Below are 15,501 nucleotides of genomic sequence, written 5' to 3'. Positions count from 1 at the left end.
AATTGTATTGTACACCAAAAATATGCTATCTTTATAGGTTTTCTTCATGTTGGTGTTCTTAAGTGAATGTATCACCATGCAATGTTGTATTATGTCAATAAATATAAAATACTAAGGTCTAAACTTATTGTATTTGTTCTGTGCTCATATCTGTTTGAATTCATGTACGCTGCCGGCTTGAGTTTGTGAGGTAGGCCACTGAAATATTATACAAACAATTATACAATATATTTCTGTCTGAAAAGCTTTAGCCTCGGGCGTAGCCATCTTTTCCTCCTTAAAACCTGCTGTGAGGGGAACAGCATGTACACCACTGTCCATATAGCTCACACGATTATTCCCTTGTTCCCTGAAGGGACACACATGGCGATATACTGCTGAGCCAAAGAACGCCATGTACTCTTGGACACACATTGTTGCAGTAAAATAAAGATATACTTGTGTTCAATGTTCCTCACCATTCTCTGTGGTCTGTGTTGAGCAAGGACGGCATGTTTGCGTATGATACACTGTTTGTGGAGTTATAACAATCAGAAAGCAGCCAATAATAAAGTGAGTAGGTGGTGCAATTTGTAATGTGTTAATTTTAGCATTGTCTTGTTACTGTTGGCATGGTGAAATCTAACTCCACTGTTGAACCGGTTGCATACTTTCTGATGAGATGCCATCCTTTAAGGTTTCAAGTGGGTGCATCCGCGTTCAGAACGGGTGCCCTCAGTAGGCACGGGCACCTCCGGTACCTGCCACTGTTCACGTCCGGCTCCTCAGGATCAGCTTTACTGTACGCGTTCAGCTGGAAAGCTACCAGCACGCCGTTTGAAAACTTTGCGTGGGCTTTGTCTTGCGTGGGAGGAAGGTGATGCAGACCTCTGCAGCATGGGAAAAAGAAGGTCATCCATGTGGGATGAAGCCTGCAGGGCAAAGTAATTCGGCAGCACTTAAATCTAGCAAGAACCATCCGGCCACTGCTGCTACTTTTGATATTACTTTGGTTGAATTACATTAGATTTGTCCTAGACGATTAAAAAAGTACAATTAACCGTTTGTACATTATTTCAATGATGCATAGTAGAAGTCAAGATGAACCTCTGCGGTTATTGTCTAAAATTACACCTGTGCAAGTTGATGTTTGCTCAGCCGAGAGGGCTTTGGACTGAAATTGTTCATTATGAAAGGTTGCTCAAATTAATACTTAATACTTAATACTCTTCTGTTCTTTTTCTATGTTCAAGCTGTACTCTGAAATGTAAATTATATATATATATATATTTACTGAAATGTAAATTATATATATATCACAGGCTAATGTCTTGTGGTCGAATGACAAACATTACGAGAGAAGCACAGGTCTACTGGTCTACACAGGTCTACTGGTCTACACAGGTCTACTAGTCTACACAGGTCTACTGGTCGAGGTCATGTGAGATGTTCTCTGGAGGAAAACAAATAGTTTCACAAAATGTTAAGCAAAACTCCAAACTTCCTCCCAATTCTTTAACCGGGAAGTCTGTCAAGACCTGAGAACAAGAAAATCTGTCAAAAATAAGACAAGGAACTATAAGGAATTCATGGTTGTTCAGGTGACGATGTAGGATCTAAAAAATAGAAAAGACAAGGAAGATGCCTTATTTTAAATAAATGCATAGCACTACAATGGGATAAAATCAATGAATTGTGAATCAGTTGTTGAATAACATTTGTAATAAACACATTTGAATGAACATACAATACTATGGACTATGTTTGCATTCTTTGCATAGCTTCCTTGTGTATAGTAGAAGGGGACATGCAGGGATGGATTAAGTCATTCATGTCATCAATAGGGCCCCAAACGTTCTACTGAAAAATTGAAGAATAGCCTAAACATTCCCTTTGAAGATGTCACAAGAAAGAAACCATCCTGATACCTTTCAAATGAGTGTTCATCCCCTCAGTTCATCTGTAGGACTTTAGAGGGGCTGAGTACTCCATTCAATAGGAGCCCTTCAACTCTGTAGGGAGAAATCCAAAAAGCAAGTCCAAAACATTCGCATTAGAGCTCTGTCCAAGCACAACTATTCCACATTTTTTAAATATAAACATTGTGTATTTCATTGATTACTTGAGTACTTTTGCATTTTTAAACAACAATATCAATATCAATATTAGTCCTGACAAAACAGGTTTTTATTCCGACTCCAACACTATGGCTCAAAGGATTACTCAAGTAACTTGAATCATTCAATTCAAAAAAATGCTTTGAGGCAAATTATTTTCTTGACAAATTATTACTTTGCAAATTCTTTAATTGGTCAGGAATTACTGTGAGCAGTGAAATGAGTGTTTGAGAAAGCGTTGACAGGCAAGTTAACAAGTGTCAAAAATAACATAAAACAAAAAAAAAATCTTGACGGGTATAGGGGGCGGGTGGGAGGAGGGTATGACACGTCACAGGCCCAGGGCCCATGGCTTTTTAATCCGTCCACGGGGACATGTAGTACTGGGAGGGAGCAGGAAAACCCCAATGTGAGGCAAACAGCATGCCGCTGGTGTCCAGCACTGTGCGTTCGAAGCTCACGTGATGATACATTAGCTGAGGGGCCACTGGCCAGAGGCTGTTGCAGTGCTACAAACAACCAGACATTAAACAACCAGACATTGTTGGAGTGAATTATCATAAACTGTACCACTGCTCCCATTACATTAGTTCAGGCCGCTGGACCATTTTGTGGTTAGTGAACATTTCTACAAATATTATGAGGGCCAATCTGCCCTCAGTTCAACATCTGCCACATATGCTGCATCTGTAATGGCTCTTGGATCAAGACTGACCTCTTCCATCGTGGACTCCATGCTCCCTTCACCATCTGGTAAAATGTGTGGCAGCAGCTGAGCTCTCTCAGATGCTGTCAACAAGCTGAGATTTGAACTTCATGATATGAAGATTCTAACTTTTAAAAGGACAGCTCGACGTCAATCTTGTTGGGGTATCGCTTTACTAAATGTGGTGTTCACAATAGATGTTTTGGGTCATAACTTTTAAAGGTCGCCTTCATTTCCACTTCTTTATACAAATGTGTACGGCACTTAGGTCAAGTTAACTTGAACATCATTGCGTCTGACTGTGTGCAGGGCACTGTAGCAGCGAGCTCAGTAACATTTAAAAACACAACGTGAAGAGAAGACAATCAAACTAGGTATGTGTGAATTTGTATGATGTACATTAATGTGTGTTTTATGAAATCCTTAACTCAGAGCTGCCAACTTTTCAAAAAACCTTGGGGTAAAAACGGATGTCTATGCAACAAATAGGTTTACAGATGCGCTCCTTAGCGCCATCTATCGTCGGGGAGTTTGAAAAGCAACAAAGGCGCCTCAGCCCAAATACAGAATTTCTTTTGCCGTGAGAAATTGGTTGTGTGGCGTGAGAGCAAACATGCAAAATCGTGTGTCACACGGCGAAACCGTGAGAGTTGATATGTCTGAGTTTTCAGCAACACCAATCTTATTGCTGCCGACTATGTATCAATTGTCCCATGAGCACGACTTGCTCATTTATCACGACTGCATTATTTGTTAAACTACTTAATAATAAAATATAATTTGGAGAACATTCAGTTTGTGTACAGATTCTGAAAGGTGAGGACCCCATGTTTAAAAAAACATGACTCACTTGTCCGCTTTACTAACTGCACATCTCGTCGAATGAGCGAAGAACTAGCTTCTTAAATACATATGGTTATCAATACACAGAGGCATTTTATATATATATATATATATATATATATATATATATATATATATATATATATATATATATATATATATATATATATATGTATATATATATATATAATGCCTAAAATATATATATAATATATATAAAATATATATATGAATACATATAATAATATAAAAGTTGCTATATATAGCAGCTTTTTTTTAAAGAATTTAAATTTTTTTTCTTTATTTTTTTTCTTTATTTTTTTCGTTATTTTTTCTCTATATATATAGAGAGAGAAAAAAAATAGAAAAAAAAATTTCAAATTTCAAATGTATTTCCACATTTGAAAAAAAATGGGAGGGGGGGAAATGTAAATTTAAAAATTCTTTAAAAAAAAAAAGAAAGTTGCTTTTTGTAAGTTGCCTTATTACCCCCTGGTATACTAGTAGTATACAGTGATTAGCTGTACATATGTATACACGGTCTAGGTGCCAACTTAGCCAATTGATCAATCACCCAGTTGATTGACCAACTTGTGGGAGGAAAGCTAGTCTTCTCGACTTAGAAACCCACCTTGCTCGGGGAGACTTCTCCACACACCTGAGTGCAACCCGCTTCGAGGATGAACCCGGGAGATTCCTGAGGACCTCAACCTGAGAACTACCTCGACAAGGTAGGCCGCCACGAGCCCGCGTTGAACTCGTGACCTCTGGTGTGACAGGCGAGGGCGTTAAGCCGCACCGCCACCGAACAAGCCAAATATGACTGTATCGAGGCGACATTTAACCTGGAAGATCCGACCAGAACGACCGCGTTGGAGCTTTCAGGTTTGCATTTTTCAAAAATGAATGATACATTCATTAATTGATGCGGGATCACGAGTGAGTTATTTACCAATATGTTTTATATCGTCAATCCAAAAATATGTATGCATCTGTGTGTTTATTTCCACTCAAAAGTCATGATGTATTGACACAATAACTCTTCCAGCGTGTGGAATATTTGTCGGAAATCTTGAAAGAAAAAAAAATCACGAGTGAGTTATTTACAAATCTATTTTATATAGTCAATCAAAACGTTAAAAACGGGTGTGAACCTCAGTCCTTATTGCATCTTACAAAAAATAACATTAAAAAAAAAACATTGACTTTGAAGAGAAGAGGACCAGAATCCTAAATGCAAACTCACTTCTGGGTTTCAGGGCTCATTCCTGCTCCATTTGGGGGGGGAAGCGTGTGTCACACGGCGAAACCGAGAGAGTTGGTAGCTCCGTTAACTTTACCGAGGACGTACCAATCACTGCAGCATGTTACGCGACACTACCTGAGGAGCGACACACAATGTTCTGGACTCGACTGGCCTCTGGTGGGGTGACAGGTAAATTACACGAACACGAGACCTTGTCCGAGTATCCGCCGAAATAGCTCAGTTGGGAGAGCGTTAGACTGAAGATCTAAATGTCCCTGGTTCGATCCCGGGTTTCGGCAAGGATTAGTTTTGAAAATAAATGTGTTTGAATCTGAGACTGTATGAATTCAAGATTGAATGTTAGTACGCAGGGAGGACGACACAAGATGAACTTTAAAAGTAACTTAATGTATATTTAAGCGCATAAATAAATGCTAAAATAAACAAAAAGAATAACACGTAAATAAACGCTGAAGTTAACTAATTAAAGTTTATTCCTAAGCGGGTCATACATACATTTTGTTCGCCTTCGTTCCTGTATTTCTGTACGGTTCTAACCTAATCTAATTTATTTACTATTTTTTCTTATTATTTTTTTTAGGTCTTTATACATTTATTTTAGCATTTATTTATTATTTTTCATATTTATGTAGGTCTTTATACATTTATTTTAGCATTTATTTATTATTGTTCTTCTTTATTTAGGTCTTTATACATTTATTTTAGCATGTATTTATTATTTTTCTTATTTATTTAGGTCTTTATACATTTATTTTAGCATTTATTTATTCCTGTATACATTTATTGAGGTATTTCATGATATTTAAGGCAGTTTTTCATCCTCTAGCATCCTTGACTATAAAGCCAAAGCAGAACATTGTTTATTATTTTTGTGAATCTAGGTTGTTATTACTTTAATATTTTGTATTTTTCAGATTTTTGGATAGCACACAGAAGTAGTTAATTTACCAGCCAGCAGATGGCAGGACTCATGCAGGTTTCAGCCCATTGAAGAAGACTGTGAACACTGCAACCACTGCAATTAGATTATTCTATAGTTCTTCTATTGCTGCCTCTATTGTTTGTCTTTACCATGTAAAGTGCCTTGAGTACCTTTTAAAGCGCTATACAAATAAAATGTATTATTATTATTGTTATTATTATTATTATTATTATTATTATTATTATTATTATTATTATTATTATTATATTAAACACTCTAATGGGAAAATTAGTGAATGCATGAATGTATTTTGATACTTTGTATTTATAGTGTTAGAGTGCAGTTCACAGGTAGCCATTGAATTTCAATAGCACAACTTTAAGTCAGGTTTGAGAAGGCTTCGGGAATAAGAATTTCACTTTTCTTTTCGACAAAACAATTTAGTTTTGTTCCTGTGCTCGTATGTTTGTTGTTCTAGGTGATGTGCACATTTGACCAGAGGAACAAGTGAAGAGTTACAACTCAACTCTCTTAAGGATCTGAAACAGATGATTTGATGGTAGTATAAATACAAGTATGTTAATGAGATGACCGTGTATATTTATTTGCATTATGCACATGTAGATACATCAGAAAGTGTAAGTGCTGGATAAAGAAGTCGCCTAATGTAATATAAGCTAACAAGCATCACTGAGGAGGTAACAGAGACAAACAGCGATGGATATCATTTGGCTCAATATGTTTCTGCAGTTTAAACACTTTCTGCCAAATAAGCACTTATGTAACAAAACAAACAAACAAACAAACAATCACATCAGACATGATATCATGCCAAGAGAGCCTCGGCCTCCTGTGGTCCACCATCTCTCAGCTGTTCTCACCTGTCCGAGTGCCAGCTGAGACGTGAAGAGGCAAGAGGGCCTCGGTCCATGAGAGCAGGTCCAGGCCACGGGGCAGCAAGCAGGTCAGGGATTTGCGTCATTCCCATTGAAACCTGAATGAAAGACCAACCCGCTCTCTATGGCGATGTGCTAATCAGCAGCGCATTGATAATGAACAGACCGAAAGTGATTCAGAGAACTAACAATGCGGAAGATTGGCAGGAGTGGGAACAGAAAAGGTGTAAAATGTCCCACTGAGCTGCAGGGTTGTGAAGAAACGATTGTGTGTGCGTGTCGTACAGCGTGTTCCTGTAACTGGGTTGCTTTCCAAATGAGGGCTTTTAAAGGGACCACAACAAGATGCAGCTAATACTTGATTGATCTATAGGATACCGCTATGCAACAAAACCCTGCCACTGCAACATACACATAATTTCCCTTAAAATAAGTTTTCTTTTATTGCAGTTATGTATGCCTGCGTTTGAAACACACTGTAATTGTGTTTGTGTGTTTGAGGGGGTGAAGCTGGGCTTACTTCAATGCACCTCTGAGAGCACATTAGCAGACAGAGATTACTACTAATGGTTTGCCTTTTTTTTATCTCTCTCTCTCCCTTTTGACTGTGCCTTGCAAGGAGTGTTTTCACAACAGTAGTGTGCTTTCCTGCGGATTTGTTCCCAGCGCTCTTGGAGACAGACTGAAAAAAATGCCTTAAGATGCAAGTCTCTCCTCTGAAACCAATTCAATTACATTCTGAATGAAATCCGCAGGTGGAGAACAGTCCAGGCAGCCGGATGGACGGATGCGTGGTTTGCGGGGGAGGATGTGTTTTTGCTTGAATTAATCCAAACTATATTCAGTCTATAGTTCCACTTCCAAGCAGCTCCTACAGACACCACGGTCGGTCTGGCATTGCTTGAAGGCTTGCATAACGTCCACACAGCAAACCCCCCCTCCACCTCATCCCCTGTTGCAGCACCACTCTCTCTGCAGGGCCAGGCGATCCCTCTTCCCAAAGCAGTCGGGACGCTCTCTGCAGCCCAGGCGTCTGAGACGGTAGAGACACTGACGGGCTTTCTTCACCAAGGTGACGATGTGAGAGGATCGAAGTGAATCCTCTGCAACGCGGAAGCCCTGAGGTATAACTGGCGCTGTCCCCCTTCTCCTTTGTCAACTGATCTCTGACAACTCCTGAGGGAGCTATCTGGCTCTCTAGTCGCTGAATGATTCACGAGCCGCGTCTACGTATCGCTGTCTGCTGTTTGGTCCTGGGCATGTGGTAAACCCTGAGTTTATTTGAGCTTTCTTTTTGCTGAAAACACCTGTCTCTTGCGCCAGGGAACAGTCCAAGCGATGTTGATCACGCCCCGGCCTCCCGTGGCCCAGCAAACACAATGCACATTCTTGTGGGCTCACGAAGTATGAAAGGTCACCAGGAATCCGCTGCCGTTGGACGCCTCAAGCCGCTGTCATCACCACCAAGTTGACAAACATTTCGAGCGAGTTCAGCCACCCAACCCATCGCAGCCTTGTGACAGAAGAAATGGCTCTGTTCTGACAGTCACTCTCCTTTGTGTCTGGGTGTGTTGAAAGGGCCCGTATTGTAGAAAGTGAGCTGGGGTTGGTGGTTGTAGTCGTACTGTCATGATTTGTAGTTTTCTGTTTTTTGGAATCCTTTCGTAGTTTTTTGTTGGAATTAAATATTATTTATTCGATTATCAACGTTTGGGTCATTTTTTCCCTCCATCTCATGACTGAAGGCCAAAATACAACAATGAATGATTCTGAAAATGTGCAAAATGTTTCCTCAAGTCAGAAAGTAGAACTGTCACATTACACAATGCACTGCATCCCATTTACCACTTAAGACAGCCGTAGAGTATTTGTTTGTTTTTAACACAATAATATGCAGACACACTATATTGGCAAGATATTAAAGACAATGAAAATCAAACAAAGGTGATTTACAAACTACCTTGTAAAGTGATCACATATTTACCATTGAACGTTGTAGCAACATGACACTGTGTCATTTTGTTTGCATGTCTTGAATAAGTGTGTTCCTGAATCAAAGAGATCTGCAGATGAGAAGCAATAATGGGAAGATGGTCTTGTTGTTGGTCTTGTGACATCACCCACCACGATGCACACAGTCCACATGTGACAAGAGGAGGTTGTCTCAGGGAACAGTATGACATCGCTTTTGTCTTTCCAGACAAAGGGCGGCGTTGTTTTCTCAGACTGACAGAGTAGAAAGTGACTAAGTATCCCACTCGCTGTTCCAAGAACGAGCTCCAAGGACAGCGGGGAGGCTTGTTTCTCGGCGTAATCTGCGTAGAGGCCGTTGTCCTTTTCTCTGAACACTACTGGCCTTTGCAAAATGCCTGGGTGCTGATCTACGTCATGAAATGAAATCAAAGCAATATGAAATTGCTGTTGTCTTCATCTAAACAACGAGGATAAACTTTGAGTACTTGTGTAAAATATAAAAAAATCTAGATTTCAAATATATCTGTGGCCTCGTGACTCTTTGATGGTAAATACGTTTGAAAATAAGCATTTTAAGTAAGAAAATAATGAATAATAAACATGTCTTTTGGTTATTTAAGTACAGTGTTGTTGAAGTGTTATTGAAGTATACTAAATAACCACTTGCTTTTTTCAAGATTTAGAAGATCTTCTCTTCCTCGAGGATCACACACACATGATATGAGCTCTTTACTGACCTCCTGCTCTGCATGTCCAAACCAGATGAAGATTGCTGACATCATCAGCTGGAGATTGACACGACCAGGTGCACCAGTCTGTGGACTCACACGCATCCCGGATCATCCACTACCCCGTCGCGCTCTTATGCATCTACGTTTCATTTCTGATGACTTTTGAGAAGTCGCAGGGGGTTAATGACAGAGGTGAGGCTGGTTACCTAATGCGTCCCCCTTTTCAGTGACAGCGCTGCTGTGTTTGCATGCTGGTTCAGGCCCTCTCTGGGGAAAGTGTGTCCATCATTGTCATTGTGTCTGAGCATGTGTGCATTTTTTTCTTCTCACATGGGTCTGTGTTTTTTTTTCTCCAAATGAGTCATTTTAAAAGACAAGAGCAATTGTATAGGAGAACATCTAAGCTGATAAATAATCACTGCAGACATTTTCAGACAGAGAAAGTCTCTCTCTCTCTCTCTCTCTCTCTCTCTCTCTCTCTCTCTCTCTCTCTCTCTCTCTCTCTCTCTCTCTCTCTCTCTCTCTCTCTCTCTCTGGTTTGACATAAGACATAACACATGTCGTGTGACATAACATGTCTTTCCTCAGAAACATTGGTTTCTGAGGAAAGACGTGTTATGTCACACGAGTACATTATGTTGTCGTAGCATGTATCTCTGCTGAACCTGTTTATGACATGACCTGTGTTGAGGATTTTTCCAGAAGTTGGTTTGGCACACAGCTGTTGTAATAAAGTCCAGCTCCGCCAGTGAACCAGCTTTTTTTCACTCACTAGTCTAAAAACCCGACTGTTTTTAGGCCTCTTCCTCGAAAATTGCAAACCCCTCCCTCACCTCCCTCCTCCAAAAAAAAGGGTGTATCTCTGCAACCACTATAGGGCTATTTGAATAATTTTGGTTATAAGAAAAGGCTACACGTGTGAGATTTTGTTCAATTATCATATATGTGTAAATATCAGTCTATATGTTACTGGTTAAGAGTAAATGCAGGCGACACACAGAAAAAAAAGAAGAAAAAAAAGGTTTCAGGTCCACCGAGAAAAAAAACACTTTCAGGATGATTATTTCTTTGAAATCACGTAGCTGTAAGGTCCAACTCTAACACAAATCATAACACAATATGTGAACATTCTCTTTGCAAAGGTTGACTTCAATGAACCAAATTTAACAGTTTTGGGGCTTTTCTTTCATAAAACAAGCTCATAAAACAAGCAATGATTAACAATCGCTCAGTCTGGTTTTTAAGGGTAAATCGTGCGTCATCTCCCCTCATGGACATATCACTCTTCTTGAGCACTTACATAACACGTGTTGGTGAAGATTCCCCCGCTGTCAAAAGGCTCTGACTGGCTCAGCTGGCCTGATGATATTTTGTGTCATCAATGGTTAATGACACACTGAACACATATAAGCACATAGCATCATGCATAAGCACTTCTCATTTTCTGTTGCACAATCTCCCACAGCATGTTTTTGTACACTGACATTATGCTTCTATTCACCCATAGGGTTGTATTTATATCTATAGATTTAATTTACATTCAGTTTGATATATCTATATATTGAGTTTTGAAATACCAACGGGGGGCAGAAGGTTGTCATTCACCTTGTGTAACAGCAGCTGCACATGTAGATATATTGCTTGGCAGAGCCAAGCAGCGCTGGTATGCATTAAAAATAATCTAATAATAATTTGGGAACTGATTTTGTGCAAACACAACATTACAACATGTTCTCCATTGATTTGAACTTAATTTGCCATTTGTTTAAATAAATAACTGAATATCGCCAGAAAATGTATCTGCAACTTATTCTTGTAATCAAATAATTGTTTTGAGAAAATGACCCACCACCTGCTTCTGAAATGTGAGTATTTGCTGATTTTCATAGTTTTTATGATTTTAAAATGAAGACATTTGTGTTTTTGATTGTGAAATGGACCAAACAAGTATTAAGATTAATTAATTAAGCTTAATCAATTATTCCACAAATTCAAATAGTTGTTCTCAGCCCTAATACATATATTTAGTCTTGGCAGAAAGAAAAAGGTGTTCATCTGAGACACATACCTTTGAAAATCACATCATATTAGGGATGAAGATTAAACTGAGTATTCCACAGTTATGTTATTACAGAGCTCTTTGCAAGCAGCATGAGGCCTAGATTAATATGATGTCAGCGTGCTTTTCTTGAGCAGACTTATTTTCCTCATTTTTAAAGTATACATGTTATGCAACTTTTCTATTCTGATGTTGATAAGGCTGACAGCAGTTCATGCAGGATTACAGACCAAGTACAAACCCAGAAGATGAAGCTTCAGTTGATTTTTGATTGTGTGCAGTGGGTCCTAAAAGGTTCTGCGTTTCCCTCTATAGGTTAATGACGGCAGGTTCACAGGGATAATAGAGCACACAAACACAATCACACACAATTTCTTTGAGAACTTTTTCTTGGTTTACCATCACCCGCCAAGAAACTGGAATGCCAACAGACTGGTTTGTTCGAAAAGTGTTCAAAATGTTGATTTGGTCTGGCATCCAGGTGGATTGCCGGCCTTTTGCCGGGGCAGCGGGTTGGACAGCAGAGGGGCGAGTGGTATTTGTCATTGAGAGGGCGCCGTTCCATTCGTGCGAGCAGACGACGCGCTCTGAGCATCGGTGCCACAATCCTGGGCCGGCGGTGTTCCTCCCTTCACTCCTTCCAGCTCACAGCCCACCGTTCAGACTGGCTCTTGTTAAGTGCTGTTTTATTGAGGGATTACTGAGTTTATATTTAACCTCTGTTTGCACCATTGAAGCATTTGTTGGCACTGCAAGCTCATTTAGAGTCTCTGTGTGCCGTCTGACTCCCTTCGCTGTCCCTCCTCTTTTGCAGCCGGTCTCCTGTCTCACTTCTCTCGGATCCAAGGACTTCTCTCTTTCTGGATATTACAGTCACTTTTCATCTATTTCTGTCCATGCAGGACCTACTTTCTCCCTGTGGAGTCCCCAGCAGGGCTTCATGTTTAAGACCTGAACATTGAGAGAATTACAGTCAGTGTGCACACACACACACACACACACACACGTGCATCTTTCAGGCCCTGTCCAACACATGTCTGTATGTTGGTGTGTGTTATAGGAACAGTTTGTTCCCTGCCTCCTGGGCACGAGGGAGCAGGGCAGAGTGAATTCTAATCCTCCCTCTGACTCGTCGAGAGTTCAGTTGTGGGGGTTCGGCCTCTGGAGAATTGCACTGAAGCAACTCTCCTTCGTGGCAAAAGAAACACTGTCATAGTAGAAGAGATCAGTGGCATGAAAACAACGGTTTCTATTTTGAGGGTTTGGCTTCGTTTGTGCCTGTGCATGTGCAGCCTTGTTGACCTTTTGTTGAGCAACATATGCCCAGTTCTATCTCCAAAGTGGTTGTTATGTTCGTTTTGCAGGTGTTTGAGCTTCAAGTAGGTAAGGGCTTCTCTGAACCCTGAATTGTCTGCCATTCACCCTTCATTAACTCTCTGCCCCACTCAATTTGTTTTACTTCACCAGTCTTCCTCTTCCCCACCTGGTGGGCTCATTCTCCACCTGCCTTTTTGACCCTGGCTGGGTGTGGTTTTACTAGGCCAGGTCTGGATTATGTATATTAGTATAGTTTAAACCTTGAGGTGCAGACAGGATTCAAATATCTTCACGTAGTGGCTATAAATGAACCGTTCCTTTCTGGGATATGCTATATTGTAACTAAACACTGGCCTGCGGGGAAAGTCCATCTGAATGCCAAATATTGTCCTGGCTGTGAGACAACTGAGGGTTGGACATTTGGACAGAAAGTTGATATGCCCTGTGTTGAGAACCATATAAATGTCACACAAGAAAGTCATCAGAGGGGTAGACACTGAGTCTGATTTAGAAATTACGACTACATGACCTTCTGTTAGGGTTTTACCAGCATGTGCGTGATGTCTCATAACATACATGTTACATCATCGCTGAGATGACCTGACTGGGGGGATTCTGTATCCTAGGACTTCTCAGGTCTCCACACCTTGCATTATTCAGTCAATCTTTTCATTCGTCAAATTATCCTGGGGAACTGGATTCTCCAAGTGTGTTTCTCCAACTTGCTTTTTATTAATTTCACAGTTTTTTTTTAATCAAAACATTTACTCACTGACTATTCGCTTCTTGTACTGTATGTAAAATACTTTGAAACTTGTTTTGAAAAACACTTTATAAATATTGGGATTATTGTTACAGACCTTTAGCTCAGGAGAATAAGAGATGAAGTGATGAGAGACTCGTCAGGAAGGTTTCTACATTTTAACACATTGGTGGAAGAGAGGTTAGTGAACTGCAGGTAATGGCAAATATTATGTAGAAAAACATGCAGTTGAACTCAAATATTATGTAGAAAAACATACAGTTGAACTCAAATATTATGTAGAAAAACATGCAGTTGAACTCAAATATTATGTAGAAAAACATGCAGTTGAACTCAAATATTATGTAGAAAAACATACAGTTGAACTCAAATATTATGTAGAAAAACATACAGTTGAACTCAAATATTATGTAGAAAAACATACAGTTGAACTCAAACATGCAGCTTGAGTTCAACTTTTTTTTCAGGAAAAGAAGCCAGTTGTAGATTTAATACTGTACACTGGTTTAAAGGTATGACACACTTTTTTTTTTACGGTGGATACATGCTGCTATTTTGGAAATGACTGAGTACTGGATGTTCACTTGACAAGCAGATGGAAGTGAGGGCTGCATTAGTGCAGCAAAGGCTGTAGATTGTGTCTTCAGAGGGGAGTTTGGATGGGCTCTTCTGAAATCCTCTGATCTGACATGTGCACTCTCCCTCACATGCCCACACAGTGCACTGCAGGGCAGAGCTGTCTGTGGCACAGAAACACACACTGCTGCCAACGCAGCCCACACTGCTTGTATCCATACCCACGCAGTGTAAACACACATTTCATCATAGATCTTGTTGTGATTCTTCCTACATTTTGAGAGCAGTCGGTGCCACAGAAATTATACAAATCATGTTGACATTTTGAATCCATTACAATTATATGAAATACTGTAATTAAAATAGCTCTATGTGTGTTTGCTGTGGATAATGAATAATGTATATAGAGCATACTACTGTGGAAATATTTAACAAAAGCAGTTAAAGTTCAGTGAACAAAAGTAGCTCGCCCAGCGCCAGGAGTTTGACTCTGGGTTAGATTACCACATAAAGCAAGTTCAGTAAAGGACTAGATCTAACGCCTCCAATCATTTTGCAGTTGGCAGATTATTTCCCTTCCTGTTTATAGGATCTTTAATGTTCATTGTGCTGAGAGTTCAGATGCAACCAATCCAGCGGAGCAGGATGTCTACCTTGCCTGTCACAATGAACAGATTTACTGATTCTCAGGCGTGTATCCAAGTATGTGACATGACGTGTTTTTCTACATGTAAAAACATGTACTTCAGAAAGTCAGTCGGCAGAGCACCCAGCGTTTAAGTTGCTGTAACTGTACTCCGTCTTTCAGCCTCATATTGCTGTATTGTGTTTTTGCACATGTGGGCTTTTTTCAAGGATTAATATTCATCTGAGTGAAAAGCAACAGTGGTTTGCAGATATAATTTACAGTATTGGGTGTCCTGGATGAAGCAGTTGCTTGTCTTCTCACTGCAATGATCACATTTTTTTTAAACGTGATGGTTTCAGCTTTCAAACCACAGCTTCACCTTTCCTTCCGTCTTTTCTTTATTCGGCTGCTCTCACTTTGTTTTTCCTCGTTTCCTTCAGTGTCCCAATCTTGCCCCATCCAGTTTTCTTCTCATATTTCCTTCATATTTGGAAATGCCTGTCTCTTTTATGAGTATGACTGTCTCGTACTTTAAAATAAACTTGAGACATTAGATGCCGTTGCAGTGTCCCTTCTGGTTGGGACATCGCTGCATCCACATTTAGTTTGGCTATATGCACAAAGATGTGATCGAGAAAGAGCTTTGGTCTGGAGACACTGAGGCCATGCCGTTGTTTCAGTGCCTCACTTTTAATATTAGACAATAAGGTGCGTAAGTGTGTG

The 15,501-nt window shown here is 39.9% G+C and overlaps 2 long non-coding RNA genes and 1 other non-coding gene across 5 annotated transcripts; 2 read left to right on the top strand and 1 right to left on the bottom strand.

Annotated features, from left to right (window-relative positions):
• Positions 1–748: 748 nt before the first annotated feature.
• LOC137795838 (uncharacterized) lies at positions 749–5,005 on the bottom strand. 2 transcript variants are annotated; one of them, XR_011078551.1, is made up of 3 exons: positions 4,892–5,005; positions 1,908–1,991; positions 749–911 (listed from the first exon to the last, which is right to left on the bottom strand). It is a non-coding gene; the product is annotated as an uncharacterized lncRNA (long non-coding RNA). The 2 variants fall into 2 exon arrangements; XR_011078552.1 differs by lacking the exon at positions 4,892–5,005 and adding an exon at positions 4,277–4,435.
• Positions 4,219–6,042, top strand: LOC137795839 (uncharacterized). 2 transcript variants are annotated; one of them, XR_011078553.1, is made up of 3 exons: positions 4,219–4,376; positions 4,905–5,080; positions 5,827–6,042. It is a non-coding gene; the product is annotated as an uncharacterized lncRNA (long non-coding RNA). The 2 variants fall into 2 exon arrangements; XR_011078554.1 differs by lacking the exon at positions 4,219–4,376 and adding an exon at positions 4,554–4,584.
• Positions 5,118–5,190, top strand: trnaf-gaa (transfer RNA phenylalanine (anticodon GAA)). Its single transcript has one exon. It is a non-coding gene; the product is annotated as a tRNA-Phe (tRNA).
• Positions 6,043–15,501: the final 9,459 nt, after the last annotated feature.

This window comes from Clinocottus analis, unplaced genomic scaffold (assembly GCF_023055335.1).
Source record: "Clinocottus analis isolate CAN_PGR_092001 unplaced genomic scaffold, fCliAna1.0.p SCAF_3, whole genome shotgun sequence".
In the NCBI taxonomy this organism is placed as follows: Eukaryota; Metazoa; Chordata; class Actinopteri; order Perciformes; family Cottidae; genus Clinocottus; species Clinocottus analis.
This window is presented reverse-complemented; position numbering and strand designations above follow the sequence as displayed.